This window comes from Thermobia domestica, chromosome 16 (genome assembly GCF_964235325.1).
Source record: "Thermobia domestica chromosome 16, izTheDome1.hap1.1, whole genome shotgun sequence".
In the NCBI taxonomy this organism is placed as follows: domain Eukaryota; kingdom Metazoa; phylum Arthropoda; class Insecta; order Zygentoma; family Lepismatidae; genus Thermobia; species Thermobia domestica.
The window spans coordinates 98,397,008-98,414,017 of record NC_137469.1 but is presented as its reverse complement, the minus strand read 5'-3'; the positions used below and the strand labels follow the sequence as shown (position 1 = coordinate 98,414,017).

Genomic DNA, 17,010 nt, shown 5'->3' with positions numbered 1-17,010 from the left:
TTCGAAAAATTCAGTCAGAAGTGGTAGTAACTTACTAGCCGACATGTGCCCTCGATCTGAATGGTAATAATCGAGCAAGGGAGTTACTAACACTTCTGGGATGCATATTCGAACTCCTTCCCGGTCACATTTACATAAACGCCCGTTCAATACTTCAAACCGGTGACAAGCACCATTCACACGTGTCGAGTTCTTCTCTTCTACTTCTTTCTTGATCTTTCCGTAGACAGGGTCAGAAGACTGCATCTCGGGTAGTATGGCTATCATCTTTCTCAACTCACAAGGTATTTCCGTCAGTATGGTCATCAGCAACTCCTGGAGGATAGGCTTCCGTGCAACACTGAGGTGGTCTTCTGTGTGAGGAGGGTACCTTGAGTGATAGTCACTCAAATTTTCATTCGACTTTACAAACTCAAATTCAAAATTAAAATTGGAGAGCAACATTGCCCACCGGGTGATGCGCTGGTTTGTAAGTCTACAGTACAAAATAAATTTAAGAGCAAGGTGGTCGCTGCGAATTTTAAATTTAGTTCCTACTAGATACTGCTTAAACTTCACAACCCCATCTATAAGTCCAAAAAATTCCTTCTCAGTCACTGAGTAATTCTTCTGTGCTGCGTTGAACACACGTGATGTGAAAGCGATGATCCTAATGTCATCATTATCATCACGCTGGTACAATAATGCAGAGCACGCAAAATCACACGCATCGGATTCTAAGATCAGTTGCTTATCAGGCAGGACGGTCTTCAGTACTACTACTTCTTGGAAGATCTCTTTGATCTCCATCGCTGCCTGATGCTCAGGTTCCCACTTGAACCTTACATTCTTTTTCAGCAGAGTGAACAACGGATAGAGAACTTCCGAGTATTTTCTGCTGAAGCACCGATAATATTGGCAGTAACCAATAAAGGAACGCAGTTCCTTCACGTTTCTAGGTGTTCTGAATTCTAACACCGACTTCACTTTCTCCGGATCTTTTCCAATTCCGTGTTGAGAAAGTTCGAAACCAAGTATGTTTAATTTCTTTCTAGCAAAGTTACATTTCTTTAGCCTGAGAGTTAGGCCACCTGCAGTGAGTAAACCCAACACTATCGAGGTGTACAAGATGCTCACTGAAGCTCCTGTCGGCGACTATCAGATCATCGACATACGCGCCGCAGTACTCTTGCGCTTCAGTTCCAATAAGCATATCGAGTGCTCGAACACATGAAGCAAGGCTCTGTTTCGTTCCGAAAGGTAATTTCTGAAACACGTAGGAAATACCTTCATGTAGAAATCCTAAATACTTTTGATCACTTTCTTTGACTTTGATTTGTTGGAACATCTCGGTTGCATCCACGCAACTGAACCAAGAATTATCGCAGATGTCTTGGAGAACAAACAAGGGAGGCATTGGTCGGTCAGATAAATCTCCAGAAATCTTAGCCAAAGCTCGACCGTCGATACATACACGTATACGTCCATCACTCTTAGCTTTCACAACCAGCGGATTTGATATATGCAGTAGGTTGTTTTCTTATCACTCCCCACGCGAGCCATCTCGAAATTTCATTGGATACTAAATTACGATAACGCTTAGGGTAGGGATAAAGTTTGGTCTTGATTGGACGTTCGTCCGTTACTCCAATCTCATGCTCGTAGTTAGCTATGCAACCTGGCTTGACATCAAACAAAGCTTGATGCTTGAGCAGCACAGCTTTCAAACTTTCTCTCTGTGAGGCTGAGAGATCTGAGTAGTTCGATACAAACTCTTCTATATCTGAATGGGAGGCGCGAGTCTTCACTTTCATCCACTCTTCTGGTGGGAATACGTAATTTGCCAATTCTTGGGCACTTGGGAATCTTCCATCATCCAAGTTTGGTGCACGAGTTGCCTGCTCTCTGGAGGTCTTATACTCATCTTGTGCATGAACCCTTATGGCCTTCCGTCTTTCGTCTGACGGGGAAAATTCAAAATTAACATTTTCAATTTCATCCATTAAACTAAATGGTTTGCAGCACTCTCCATTCCACTCCAAACATCGAACTACTAGATCCTCAGTCTCGCAATCTACAGATCTAAATACTACTTCTACATCATGTGGATGTTTTAGATGCAGAAGGCCGGTGTCATAGTCTAACACGGCACGAGATTCTGTGAAAAAGTTGGAACCTAGTATCAAAGACCTATTTAAACCTGAAATAATAATACCCAACGTATGGAATTCCTTCCCTTGTATCACAATGACTAACAGAGTTTGGCCTACTAAAGTCGCTGCTTTATTTCCAAAAGCCGACGTTACCCTTATGTTCTTCGCACTCAAAAATGCGGGTGGGGGATGGCTATTTGAGACGGAGTCCCAAAATTCCTTAGAAATGACTGAGCAGGTCACTCCTGTGTCCAAAAGACAATTTACATCCTTGCCAAATACACAAACATTAATTTCTGGGAGTGAGATGACATTATTTGCTGGTAACGGTTCATTACTAGTGTCAAAGAGGTTCTTAAATATGCCATTAGCTTCCTCATATATTTCCCTGTCTAAATCGATGGGTTCTCCATTCCTACTTAACAAAACTAATTTCTTTTCAAAATTGCCTTCATCAAAATGCTTCGTGTTCTTTATTTTTAAACAAAAATCACAATTTTCTTCGTCTTTTTCTTCTGAAGTACAAAATTCCTTCACTGCAGTCTTGCAAGAATTCTCTATGTTTACGTTCTCAAAACAGGTTACTGACTTACGCACATACTTGGGATATAATTGTGTCAACTCGGTTGAACAAGTTCTCTCCGTGTCCATCCTACCGTTGCCGCAAGCACGTGCGGACAATTCTCATTCCCTGGAAAAGGGAGATGAGGATTGGTTACTCCTGGTAACATAATTTGTCTGGTTCGGTGGAGGGGGCGCACGGTCATAACGTTCTAGTAACTGGATCTCTTCTTCCTCCCGTCTAAAGGAGTTTCGTCGCTGCGTTTCCGTGTTACGCATTCCTCCCCTCCTACCGCGGGCTACACGATTGTTTTGGTGGGTGTGGGAGTTCCCACCACGTGACCAGCCAGACGACCCACTTCCGTTGCTCTGATTACGGGGTGGCGATCGCTGGTTGTTCTGGTTTTGATGTCTGTTGCCTCGTCTGTGGTAAGGACGCTGATTTTCTCGTGTTCGCTTTGCTTGCGGACGAGACAGCTGCTTACCGCTATGGTCTGGGGGGCTATTTCTCTCATTCTCCATGCTAACCTGTAGCATATTGAGCCCCTTCCTTGGGTTTTGATGAAAGAACTGCTCTCGATTCGTCATCGATGACTGCAGTTCCTGCACCAAGTTAAGCAATTCTGCTATGGTTTTCGGGCGAGACGAGACAATAGCCCGAAATAACCAATTGGGAAAGTGCCTCGGGAGAACTTTCAAAAGGGTTGAATCTGTCATCCTAGGTTTTAAGATGCTGTTTTTGTGCAGCAAGTCCAACAGATATTCTGCTGGGGACTTGTGCACCCGACTATCAAAATGAGAAGTGAGTATGGTGGCCCGTAAATTCGCCAGTCGTTCCTCACTTAGATAACAATTCTTGAATTCTCTAACAAAATCATCATATGCATGGATCTTACCCTGATTTACTTGGAACCATTGGTAGGCCGTGTTCCTGAGCGCCCTGGGTAAGAAACTGAGTCGCAGGTCATGTGGTACCCCCGTGACCTCAAAATAGCGGTCAAGGTCCTGTATGAAATTGAATGTTTCGGTTTCTGATTCGGTTCCAATGTATATAGGTAAGGTTACATCTCGGTGAATGAGACCGAGAGCAGCGGCCAGATTCTGTCTCGTCTCATGAGCACATGAGCGAGACGTCGATGGTACAGGGTCTGTCTCGTGGGTTTGTTCCAGGTTCCCAGGTTGAGAACCGGGCAAGTCGCGCCTCGAGGAGCTGTTCTTTGATGGAGGTCTTTCCTGAGTGGAAGAGACGGAGATGTTTGCGAGACGTCCCTCAATCGCCTCACTTGTCTCTTTCTGCACAGAGTTCTTCCACTCCATTTTCTTCTCAAGTTGAGTGCAGACGTCTTGTACGGTGTCATGCATCTGACGGATGCTACCATTGCACTCAGATCTGATCTCCTCGAGCTGCGTCTCTTGCTCGATCTCCCCCCTAAGTCTGGCAAGTTGGGAAGCGAAGCTCACCTCCACTCTCCTGACCTGATTATTTAAACTTAGCGTGGTCTGTTCAACACGAGACGAGACACGCTGTAAACTCTCATTCAGTTCGTTGTAGTTTTCCTCCAATTTGCTGGCGGTTTCAGCAACGCGAGAATTTAGGTCTTCTCGTGCGCCTTCAATCTCCCCCCTTAACTCCACGGTGGTGACCTCCAACCGCTCAGTTAATTCACGCTCGCTGTGCTCAAGTCTCGAACTCACGGTCTCCAACTGGAGTTCGAGACGAGCATTGCTTGACTCGATCGCCTGTTCGAGACGTCGGTGCATGTCTCTTGTCTCCCTGTGCACCTGCTCCAGGCCGGTCTCTATTCTTTGTTCTAGCCTCTGACAGCTGTTTCCCAAGTTGCTATTATTCTCTTCTATTTTTCTCTCTAATTTCTCTAAACTTCGCGAGCTTTCTTCCAATTTAGACTCTAATTTTGACTCTAGGTTGCGGGAACTTTCCAAAAGTTGTGACTCTACTTTTCTTTCAAGACTTCTTGCGTTTTCCTCCAACTTTTTCGTACTCTCTTCAATTTTCTTTTGGCCCTGTAAAATTTCCCCTAAAATGGCCGCAAGATTTAAACTACTAATATTTCCAATAGTACTAATTTCATTACAAGCTGGGCTATCTACCGTACTCGGATTGACAGTCGGTTCGTTTATTTCTTCCCGAAGAGGCACTTCCGGTTCCCTACCGGTGAATGGCGGAACCGTTTCCAGCATATCCGTGTTTTCCACTTCACTTCCGGTGCGCTCGTTAGCGCTCTGCGCTACCCCTAAACTATCCTCTGAGAGCTCGTCTGTTCTCTGAGCGAAATCTTCGTTAAGAAACTGGCTTTCCATATTTCCAATCTTACGAGCCCGAGCTCTTGTTACTACCATTAATGAGAAAAGAATAAAATACAAAAGTTTACTTCCCCCCTAAACTCTAAAGAGCCTGAATTCTCTAAACACAGTATACCAAAAACACAAAAATCACAGGCACAAACAAAATTGAAAACATTTTAAGACACACCGCAGTTCTTGGAAATTTTTGGGGTTTTGACAAAACATAAGCCGAAAATTTAAACCAAAAGTACTCTGACCATGAGTATTTATAAGGCAAAATACTCAATTCGCCCTTTACGGTGCTGGCGCCAAGTTTTGTGGCGCAAGAGCGTGAGATATCGTGCCCTGCAGCTGGGTAGCCAAGTTTTTGTGAGATGCAGGTAGCTATAGACGAAATCTATGCATACCACGAGGACACCAACACAATAATGATGAATATTAATAAGGTGGAGTGGCTAGGGATATTCAGTATTAAGGTAAATTTTAAATAAAATGCAAATTAAAAGGAATTAGCATGAGTAAATCCCTGTTTGGAGATAAAGGTTATCTCCTGTGGAAGCCGCCACTGCCACTCTTGATAGTCGGTAGAGCATAAATAAATAAATAGAACCAAACACAAATCTCAGGGTATTCTCTGACGACAGTTATGGTCTAGAAGCTATTTATAGAGAGTTTCGGTATAAACAAAGGTAAAAAAAATATCTCAAAATTTTACAGTAAACAGGTAGCAGCCTGTTAATTACTCTCTATACTCATAACTGTGTCCTCTTTAGTTCCTTGGGCGTAATTCTCCCTGGGCCCCATTCAGGAAGATGGTCAGATGTACACAAGGCAAGGAAAAATGTTTCCTTGACTCTCACTCCTGAAACAAAACATAGGGATTAGCATCAGGTACTCGCCGTACAGGAAAGCAGACCCCCTGGAAATACTTTTGATAGATGAAGTTTTATTCTTGGTTAAGCAGACCATATATGATGGTAGAAACACGTAACACTTCCATTTTAATTATACACAATTATATTGAATTTACTTCTTAATTTGGTGCACCACACACACAGTAAGTGAAATATACACAAATTTTCCACACGGAAAATTTTATAGGAAAGTAAAAAAAAAAATGATTAAGACTGGAGATCTGTCTGATCTATTAAATGATCTGATAAACAGATACACCCCAATTATACCCACTCCTCTTAATCACAAGTTCACAGTCTCTGACCGTCTTTCAGAGAGGAGGCTGAGAATAGCAATAACACTGGTTATACACACTTTATACGTGAAAATTGTTAATTATAAATATATATGTATGATGCACTGTTCATCTGGAAGGGTTGACACACAGTCCATGACGGAAAATCACAAATATAGTTTCCACATTCTCATTCCACTAAACTGGAAATGTTCGTGACAATGCTGATTTGCTGGATGGTCACAATGACGCTGGAACTGACGTAAGGATGTCAGCATAATAGTAAGTTTTAAACAACTGCTAGTCTCCTTGTTCTAAAAGTACAAGGATGACACTGCCTAAATAGCGTGACAGGCCTAGTTAAAACTCATATAGAGATTTGACAGTGAATTTCAGTGAATTGTTCATCGCTAGCCACCACTTTCGCCCATCTGTCAGGCAATGTACGGATTCCGTGGCGAAAGAAGTCCTCATCCTTGGAAGCGATCCAGTCAGAGACCCATGTTTCGATATCTTCTGAAGAAGTAAACCGCTGTCCAATCAAATCGTTGTTCATGCAATCGAACAACTAGTAGTCCGAAGGAGCAACGTCTGGTGAATACGGCGGGTGGGGTAAAACTTCCCATCCGACATTTTCTAAATAGGTTTTGACCGGTTTTGCGACATGTGGGCGAGCGTTATCATGTTGAACAATAAGTTTATCATGTCTGTTCTCCCATTCTGGTCGTGTTCTGGCCAGAGCTTGCTTCAAACGCATTAATTGTCGTCGATAACGTTCTCCATTCATAGTTTCACCCGGTTGCAGCAGCTCATAGTACACCACACCTTTCATATCCCACCATATGCACAGCATAACCTTTGCACAGTGAATATCTCGTTTTGGTTGTGCTGGACCTGGTTCACCTGGTTTCAGCCAGGCCTTTTTTCGTTTAGGGTTCTCGTAATGGATCCACTTCTCATCACCCGTAATAATTCGATGCAGAAACCCCTTTCTGCTCTGTCGTTGAAGCAGCAATTCGCAAATGGTTTTTCGTCTTTCAACGTCACTGTCTTTCAATTCATGTGGAACCCAATGTGACATCTTTTGAATCATTCCCATGGCTTTCAAGCGTTTGGAGACTGTTGTTTGATCAACGCCTAATGCTGCTGCAAGTTGTTCCTGCGTTTGACACGAATCCTGCTCGAGCAATGCTGTCAATTCTTCGTCTTGAAATTTTTTTGGCTGTCCAGCTCGCTCTTGGTCTGCCAAGCCGAAATCACCACTTCTAAACCGTGCAAACCACTTCTGACACGTTCGCTCAGCTAGAGCATGGTCACCATACACTTCCACCAAAATACGATGACTTTCAGTCGCACTTTTCTGCATGTTAAAGTAATGCAGCAGGACACCCCGCAAAAACACTTTATCAGGCACAAATTGCGCCATGTTCACTTAACTACAAACTGGTGTTGTTGACGCTTTAATCCACTGCCCTATACTACGAACGATACGCGATGACAGGGGTTTGCAACACATGTGTGGATACACGGAACTGTGGGACGCTCCGTTCGTTGCGCCATCTCTTGTCCACCCGCACGAATTAATTCCTAGACCAAATATAAATATATATGTATGATGCACTGTTCATCTGGAAGGGTTGACACACAGTCCATGACGGAAAATCACAAATATAGTTTCCACATTCTCATTCCACTAAACTGGTAATGTTCGTGACAATGCTGATTTGCTGGATGGTCACAATGACGCTGGAACTGACGTAAGGATGTCAGCATAATAGTAAGTTTTAAACAACTGCTAGTCTCCTTGTTCTAAAAGTACAAGGATGACACTGCCTAAATAGCGTGACAGGCCTAGTTAAAACTCATATAGAGATTTGACAGTGAATTTCAGTGAATTGTTCATCGCTAGCCACCACTTTCGCCCATCTGTCAGGCAATGTACGGATTCCGTGTCAGGCAATGTACGGATTCTTCAATTCCATGTTAGTAATTAGATAATAGTGCCACTGCACTGTTAATAAAGTTTGTAGTCAGAATTACTGCTACTTTGAAATGTGGGCCTAGTTATAGCTAAAATAGCCATGGTTTAGATACTATTTCAAACGAGCATATTCTAGTAAAATATACGAACATCGTGGAAGTTTCAAATTTTGACGAATAGAACTGTTCAATTTCACTTGAAATAATTCCACAAAAAAATATTTACAAACACTGTCCACTAATACGAACATTTTCCCGATACATGTCGGTACATGTATATCAGTCACAGGACAATCCTGGGGAGCGTTCTCACACCGTCCTGGGTCTTTACTTCTCAGTACTTGAGAAGTTTTTTTTTTAAAAAAACTGCACACACGATAGTTCGAAGTGTATTCTTCGGTGTCTATGAAAGAACTTACTATGCTCAGCACCTGAACAAGGTTATTAAACTCTCCAATTCTCAGAAAATCATGGACTCGCTCTTCTCGGAAATTTCCCACAAAGGGTTAGATCCCTCAGGCGAATTATCGTGGGTGGTCTCCTACATACAGACCACAGAAACAAGCTTCTGCCTGCAACAACTAGCAGACACCTCGTGGTAGGTGCTGCCCTCACGTTATTGAGCGGTCACTTTAAAAGCTTCTGCACCAAACAGAAGTCCATAACAATAGCATATAAACATTAGCTATTTTCACAAATTTCAACACTTTGCATTATTGATACACATGATAAGTTATAGAAAAATAAAGAAAAATATATATAGAATACATTGGTAACTATGTACAACGCTGTCATCTCTCTGGGTATTAGAAGGAAGTCTCTTTTCCTTTGGCTTCCCTCAAAACTGTCTGCTACCAACCCCAGTAGCCATGTTTGCAAGAGAGAGAGAGAAGAAACATCTTAGGTTATGTTTAATTTTGAAAATATAGAAGAGCCAAATGTCTTGAACGATGGGAAACACGTTGACAAAATATGTCATGAATTTTAAACGGTCTTTCCAAGAACTAGTGAGCGTAATACGTTAATATTAATATTTTACACATAACATGAATCAAAATAAAATACATGTTTTTAAAAGTGCAGTGCATCCTGGGAAAAATACTTAGATCCGCTCACTTACGGGGTAACGAACTTGGGAGAAGCGAAGCCAAGCGCTTGCTACGTGTGAGATTCTTTTAAAAGGTGTGAAAATCTCACCTTTACAAATTCAGAATCTACCATGTTGACGCTAAAATTTTTACGACTTTTTCAACAAAGCCTGGTGAGCGTCTGAAAGCAATGTATCCACCTCATCATTGCTATACTAGAGGAAGTCAAACGTATCTTCCTATACTTAATGAATCGTCTTCTCTTGGTCATTCAGGGATTTCTTCCCTCGTGAGTTGTCATAGACCTCACATGCAGTTCTCGATGCAGACAAGCGTCGCCGAAAAAAAAATTCTCTGTCCACGTAGCTCTGTAGCCCCAAAGTTCAAACTTCTATACATGAATCCATAGTACATGATATTATTTCACCTTTATTTACTCGTATGTAGAATAGTATGATAAATATTTAACTTCATTAACACATGTAATATATACTCTATAATGTCCCAGTAATGAGATGCACGCAAGAAATAAATGATTCATTATCCTATAAAGGAAATAACATACATACTTAAATACAATATACATCAATATGGTATTAATACTCTCGTATTACGCTCGGTGTTTACCCATTAATATTCATAATAACAAGATAATCTTTAATATGAACGCTAATTAATAAGCAAGAAATTTTACCACAAATTACTATATATTTAAATAATGATATGCAAATGTGCACTTCATCTGCATTTTGATATGCAGATGAAGGAGAGGCACTTGGCTCTCTACACCACGACTAACTTTAAGTAAGTAAATAAGAGATCAACTTACACCACCGTGTGCGTGGGTTTCCTCGGGGTTCTCCCGTTTCCTCCCACTTTCTTCATTCCACCATTTCATTCATTACTCATCATCACTGTCTCCTTTAGCCTAACCGACATAACCGTGGGACGTAAAACAAAGATTTCATTTCATTTTTACCCTTAGCATGGAATACAGCTTTCACATGTCATAGAAGTGATTCAGTGAGGGCATGGCATTTGTCGAGGGAGATATTGCTCCATGCTTGAAGTGCTGCGTCCAGTTCCGTCAAGTTCTTGGGCACCCGGCCCAACTCGTCCCACAAGTTTTCAATCGAGGTCATGTCTCTGCTTTTTGCATTCACAAGTTACTTAATTTACTCGGGAACAATCTCAGCGTTGCTGTTCTTGCAACAGTTGCTTAACTTCCACTAGCACCTCAAGAATTTTATCCCTCTTTTCTTAGCACTTTTTTTTGTCTGGCCTCTATTTCCTCGTATTTCTTCTGTCTACCTTCTATGTTTTCCACAGCCTTTGTCAACTTCTTGAGCATAGCTAATGTGGTTTTCCCACCCTCCTCCTCTTCATCTAAGTCATCGTTTCCATCGCATTTTGCAGTTAACGTGTTCATCTGGAACTTCACGTTTTGTGCTACAGATCGTGCAAGTCGCTCTTGGTTCTGCACTCTATGGCTTAGTTCGGATTTTCTGGCATCGACTGCCATCAGAGACCCCGTTCCCTCACAAAGCAATTTTTCTAGTTTGCTGAAAACCTCCTTTGTTGGTTGACTAACTGCCATCTTGAGCCTTTGTAATGTGATTTGAGGTAAGTAATGTCTCCATCTGCTATAGCAATGATCATTATGATAAACTACAACTGCATGTTCTGCTTGCAACACAGCACTTAGAGTACAGAAAGGTGCCATAATGGATGCATACGTTACATGCGTTTTCTCTTGAAACCTGTCAAACACTCCGACAATTTAACAAGGCTCATAACTAAACGTAAGAATCCGTTGAGTACAAAACAATAGGTTTCTCATGAGAGACTTTCATCTTGACAAAATTAATACTATACGACCTTCTATCGTCCATAAGGATTTCTCTTTGTCACGTTTTTCCACATCAATATCCCTCTTCTAATTCTCATGTAACTAGTAATCTTCAAGTTTTTCTTTGTTTTCTTTACTTTTCTTCTTTTTGTTTCTTTGCTTTATTTTACTTTGCTTTTATTGAAATCACTTCAAAGTAAAACTAATTTCCACTATAGTTTCCTCCTTGCAGGCCAATCCAGATGTCCAAACAGCCCACTATTGTCCGTGAACCACTGTTGAACAGCCTTAGACCGATGTGGTGTCGCGTTGTCCTGGTGGATCCCATCGCCATCCGGAAACCAGTCTTTCATTAAGGGCTTGACAACAACCTTGCCAGTTCTGTGCCGTTTTAGGGTAATTAACGGACCCCACAATTCCATTCAAACGTTCCCCAGACAATCACATCGCCACCACCAGCTTGCATTACAGAATCGATGCAATCTGGATGAAGAGCTTCGTACTGTTCCCGTCGCACACGTCGTCTCCCATCAGTTGTAAAGAGTGTAAACCGGCTCTTATCACTCCACACTACCTGTTTCCACATTTCTACGTCCCACTGACGGTAGTCTTTAGCCCAAACATGCCGACGCGTTTTGTTTGTCGTGGTCAAATACGGTTTGCACGTGGGGCGGCGACTTGCAAGCCCCATAGCTTTTAGTTCCCGTCGCACTGTACGTTTGGAAATTGCGGTGTCTCGGTTCTCAGTGAATGCCTTCGTGATTTGGAACGTTGTCATGCGTCTGGTTTCACGATTTGCCTTTACTAGTCTCTTTAGATGATAACGATCACGATCCGACAGGGCTTTGGGTCGATGGTCACGGGATGTTGAAGCACGTTTTTGTCCCTCAATCAGGTAGGCTTTATACTGTCTTGATACACTTCTCGTTGATATTTTTAACTCACGAGCTATGTCCGACACTTTCTTTCTACATTGTTTCATAGCTACAATCTGGCCCCTGGTGAACTCGTCTATTGCTCTCGTGGACGCCATTCTACCACGGCAGAGTTTTTGGAGGAAGAATGCTTAACTAATCCGTCTACCTCTTCAATGCTGGGAAAATTTGAATCTTCAGGCAAATAGATAGTGGGGTGGCGAATTGGAAATTTCTTAGTAGTTTTACATATGTACGGGTACAAACTATTAACATCTTCGAAACAGTTCTTCTTCAGACTCTTTGTGTTTTATATACAAACGTATGGCATTAACACGCCCTCCATAAAAATCATCACGAGGATTCAATGGGGTTTTCTTTGTGTATGGGTGATTAGTAATATACAACCTGATTCAAAATTATGTGAACGATTACAACTCATAACTTTTTATTAATCATCCAATTAGCTTCAAATCTTACAGTTAAATGCTAAAACTCTCCAAGTTTTTGTGATAAAAAATGAAAATAGTACATCACAAATATTCTATGTGGGCCCCCTTTGTTACCCTGCATACATCTATTCGGTATTCCAATTCTGACCAGACCCGTTTCAACATGTTTGCATCAACAGTTTGCACTGCAGCAGTGATGCGCTCTTTCAGTTCATTCACATCTTGGGGTAGAGGGGGTTTGTAGACAATAGCTTTTAGATGTCCCCACAGAAAAAATCGCAGGGGCTTAAGTCCGGTGATCTTGGTGGCCAACGTAGAAGCTGATGATCATTTTTACCTGACCACCCAATCCAGCAATGTGGCAGTCTGTTGAGGAAATGTCTGACATGGTGATGAAAGTGACATGGAGCTCCATTCAATTGATAGATGAAGTTTGCACTGTCATGTTCGAGCATTTATAGAAATGTTTGTCCAGTCACAGTTCCTTCGTCAAAGAAGTACGGACCATAAACGTTTGAAGATGAAAATGTACAAAACACATTCGTCTTTGGTGAATCACTCACGATTTCACAGATTTGGTGAGGCTTCTCAGTTCCCCAAATGCGAACATTTGGTTTATTCACTCTTCCTGTCACATGGAATGTAGCCTCATCACTGAAACAAAGTTTGCCCAAAAAAATCATCAAACACTGCACAACTCTTGAAAGGACTCACAAAAAGTCTTGCGACACGTGTGATTATTAGGTGTTAAGTATTGTAACAACTGCACTCGATACGGATACATCTTTAAATGTTTACGCACTACACGTCAAACAGTTTGAGGCATTTGAAGCTCTTTGCTAACTCTCCTTGTTGACTTTTGTGGGCTGCGTTGAAAACTGGTTCGAACCCTTTCGACATCTGCCTCAAAAGTGGACGGCCTACCGGGCGATTTTTCTTTACAAATGCATCCCGTTCTGTTGAATTTGTCATACCACTTACGTATGGAGTTGTTTGATGGTGGATCTTCATGGAATTTTTTGCGGAACTCGCGTTGAACACTAACAACAGACCGACAAACGTGAAACTGTAAAACGCAAAATGCTCTCCTTGCACCACAGGCAGCCATCTTGGAACTAATCACTCTGCCAGCTAGCGAAAAATTTTAAACTACTATGCTCGTTCCAAACAAAACTTTAGGATAATATTGAAAGTATTTCCATAGAGATGTCATTGTTGATAGAGTATTATCACTTACAGAACGTTTCCTTATCGTTCACATCATTTTGAATGACGCTGTAATTTTTCATCTCTATTTCCTGCCAACTCCTTTTTAAAATTCACACCCCATATTTCGTGAACTTCACAGCCAAATTCTTTTAATTTTTGAATCATCTTTGTTGCTTCATACCAGAATTCCATGGTGTCCGTAGCATTGTTATATATGTTTATCTCTGTCATTAGGGTAGCAAAAAATACAACCTGGGTGAAACATCCTTCATACTCCCATACGTGCATTCTTCCTGTATCGAGGTCTGTCCATTCACCATCTAATTGATGCAATTCGCTTTTCCTTACTACGTGCACCATTGGTAATTTGAATGTTTCTTGTTTTTTTTTTCTTCCCAAGCTATTCATTGTACTGCTTGTAATAAACCTAGAGCAGCTGATTGTTTGACATCCTTCTCGATACAGAACCAATAAGTTAGAGATATATCAAGACCAGCCAAACTGTCATTTGACTTGGTTCTAGTTTCTAGGAAAAAGTAAGTTTTAGAAATTCCCTAATAATTTGGCTTCAAATCTCCAAATAATTCTGATTTCGAAAAAACAAATTTAAATCACAAATTACCAGTATAATTCTACAAAAGCAAATCACTTTCTAAATATAATGGGCATTTATGTAGTCAAATTGAAATGAAAAGAATTTTCCTATTGATTATTTTATTACAAAAATTTAACTTCGAAAAAGAGAATAATGCAATAAACAAGCTTTCGATAATATATTAGTAACATGATAAATTCAATCTCAATTATAACCAGAAAATTTTTAAAAATATGTAGTTTAACAGATTTACTCGACAACAAAAAATTATCTAAAGACAACAAGTGAACGTTCTAATTCTCAGACTTTATTAAGCATAAATTTAAGTATTATAACAATTCCAAAGGTTGCTCTATATAAATCGGAATAGAAAGGTCAAAAATCAGTTCAACAATTTTAACCGTGACTTCACCTATATTCCAATCTTTCCCGTTAAATTAACTTGAGAATTAACAGAAACGCGAATAACGAAAGCAAGGACAAATATTAAATATATCAAAACTAACCAAAAAATCGAAAAGCCAAACGTTAAGCCACAAATTCTAATACTATATTCAAATATATCTGAGCAAATAGTAAAATCCGGAACACGTTTCTTTTTTTTTTTTTTTAATAATTCAATCGGTTTTTCCAAGCAAACTGAACTAATATCTATTTTACTCTCTATTTTGTTAATCGGTAAGACAATTAGTTTCGTTAAATAAACCAGGTAAAGCAGGAATTAGGTTCTAATAAATACTGCTACTATATCCGTACTTACCAATTAGATGCAGTCACCATTCGATCTGGGAATTTGCCTTTCCTCTCGACGACTACAACAAATCAAGCCCAAAATAGTAGGCTACTTCTACAACTCTTGGAAGGAAACCTCTGATTCTCCGTTTTCAAACAAAATGCAGTGAAAGAAAAGGAATCCATTTAACAGAAAAGACGTTCCTATTTAGTCTTCCAGGATCACCCGCTTTAAAAAGAAAGACTTCAACGTAACGTAAGACTATCATAAACGCTCCAACTCCCTTTCTATTCCTTGTGAATACGATACTTCAGTAAAGACACAATATGACAAGAAAGGCTTAGACGTAATCAGAAAGAATTCGATGTAACTAGAAATGATTCGACGCGGCAACTGCCCGTGAGCCGTAACGCAAGAAGCTACGACAGCTAAGCCAACACGCGCAAGCAAACACAATTATGTCACAATCTTGAAACTGCTATTCACAAACAGCTGTTCTTTTTAAACTTTTCTCTTTTCTTTTAAAAAAAAAGTAGCAAATCTAAAACATATTAAAGACAAGAATTTTAACATATTATATGGGATTTCACACAATAAATGTAATTATTATTTTTCTTTCTTTTGTCCATTAAAAACAAAAAAACATTTTTGTTCCATTTTCCTCAGTCCAACACATACAGGGTGATCCAAAAGTTACACTGGAAGAGTCCACAGCTTCAAATTCAATGTAGCATTCTCTGGATTGCTACATGCTCAATTGATTCTACATTTCTCCATCGATACCCGTTCTTTGGTATGATACCAAATGTATTTTCCTTTAAGAATTTTCTTCAATACACCAAGTTACATGCACTAGCGATTGTAATACAGGGTGAGCACAGAAACAGTCCCAGGTTTCAAATTAGTGTAAATTTAATATGCGAAGGAATATTTTGCTGAAATTTTGAACAGTGATACACAAACTCAAAAAGTTTTTGTAGCAATAATTGAAATCACAAACACTCGATGTGCGCGCCACCTGTAACGCGGGAAATATCGAGGCGGTAATCTAGCTCCAACCACACGTGAAGCATATCCGGTGTGATGGTGTTGACAGCATCACTGTTTTACTTTAAAAAAAATAAAAATTAAAATAATTAAAAAATATATGATATAAATAAACCTGTGTTTAGTGTTTGTATGATGTTCACTTTCCTTAAGACTACAGGCTATGCAAATGTATCACTGACTGGTGGTAACGAACCTACTGGGCCCGTGTGGGTTGGCCATCAACAGTCACTGACACATTTACCAAGCCAATCATCGACGGAAAATAGAACTCAAATTTGCCCAAAATGAGAAGATTCCAGAGTCTCTTCCATCTCAACTCACAGTCCGGTATCCAGGCCTGCAGTTCATCATCCGCATCTCATCGTGAAATAAGTTGCGAACCACAAACTACAGACACAGGACATCGACCTACGAATGGAGCTGGCAATGAGCACCATGGAGATTTTAATTTTGTCTGTAAAAGCCCTATCAAAAAAAATCTCATACAAATCCCAAACAGAATTTTGTAGCGCAACGGAAATAATAATAAATAGGAAAAAAATCCAAACTGAGATTTTGATCAAAACTGGTAGAAAAGATAAAAGAAAATGAATTTCTGCAGACTTGGTTGTTTCCAACCCCGGTCACACTAAGGAAAAATCTCTTTCTTCGATTCACAGCTATTTCATTTCACCAGTAAAATAATTGTGTACGTACTGCTCTTTGCCTTGTTCATACTTCACATACATTTCAAACATAACTGTACTAAAATTTACTACTTAAAACTAAAATGCTATATTCTGTACTTGAAAAGGAAGATGTTACTTCACGGCTAGTAAATTTTTGACATCATTCATTGAAAATAGAGTTGACAGGTAATCTAATAAAAAAATCTTTACATTTGCTCGTACGGATATACCCATCTGAATTGAAACAAAACAGGATAACATTAAATATTTCTAAATCTTCAGAGTC

At 40.2% G+C, this 17,010-nt stretch overlaps 1 protein-coding gene across 7 annotated transcripts in view; it reads left to right on the top strand.

Moving 5' to 3' along the window:
* LOC145673264 (protein Cryzl2-like) overlaps nucleotides 1–17,010 on the top strand; it is a 105,228-nt gene that overhangs the window by 69,220 nt on the left and 18,998 nt on the right. The window contains exon 8 of one of the 7 annotated variants that reach the window (XR_014128741.1): nucleotides 14,079–14,214. The exons of the other annotated variants lie outside the window; for them this stretch is intronic. The gene's annotated coding sequence lies outside the window, so the exon portion shown is untranslated. The remainder of the gene's footprint in view (nucleotides 1–14,078; nucleotides 14,215–17,010) is intronic. 7 annotated transcript variants of the gene reach the window in all.